This window comes from Dipodomys ordii, unplaced genomic scaffold, assembly GCF_000151885.1.
Source record: "Dipodomys ordii isolate 6190 unplaced genomic scaffold, Dord_2.0 Scaffold7, whole genome shotgun sequence".
NCBI lineage: Eukaryota > Metazoa > Chordata > Mammalia > Rodentia > Heteromyidae > Dipodomys > Dipodomys ordii.
The window spans coordinates 743,629-744,077 of record NW_012267223.1 but is presented as its reverse complement, the minus strand read 5'-3'; the positions used below and the strand labels follow the sequence as shown (position 1 = coordinate 744,077).

Here is a 449-nt window from a genome sequence, read left to right as displayed (position 1 = left end):
GCCCTGCCCTGCGACCTTGGCCCCCTGACCTTCTCACTGGCTCACGGCCTCCTGACGCCGGTTCAATAGAAGACCGCAGGGCTGACACACACACACACACAGACACACACACACACACACACACGTACAGAACGAACACATGTGGAACTGAGGAAAACCAGGCTCACCGGTGTTTTTCCACTCACGGCTGATGTTTTTGTTTGTTTTTAAATTGTGAAAATACCGTGTAGAGGGGTTACAATTACATGGGCAAGAATGGCTGCTGTTTTATCACACCTCCACCTCCAGCATTTTGCTGATTAATTGGAAATAAGAGTCTCTTGGACAGGTCTGCCTTCAAACCATGATCCTCAGATCTCAGCTTCCTGAGTAGCTAGGATTATAAGCGTGAGTCCCCGGTGCCCAGCTGGTATTTGTGTTTTCTGTGGGCATTCTTTTTTTTTTTTTTT

At 47.9% G+C, this 449-nt stretch overlaps 1 protein-coding gene across 1 annotated transcript in view; it reads left to right on the top strand.

Annotated features, from left to right (window-relative positions):
• Rnf213 (ring finger protein 213) overlaps positions 1 to 449 on the top strand; it is a 97,211-nt gene that overhangs the window by 41,670 nt on the left and 55,092 nt on the right. The window lies entirely within an intron of this gene.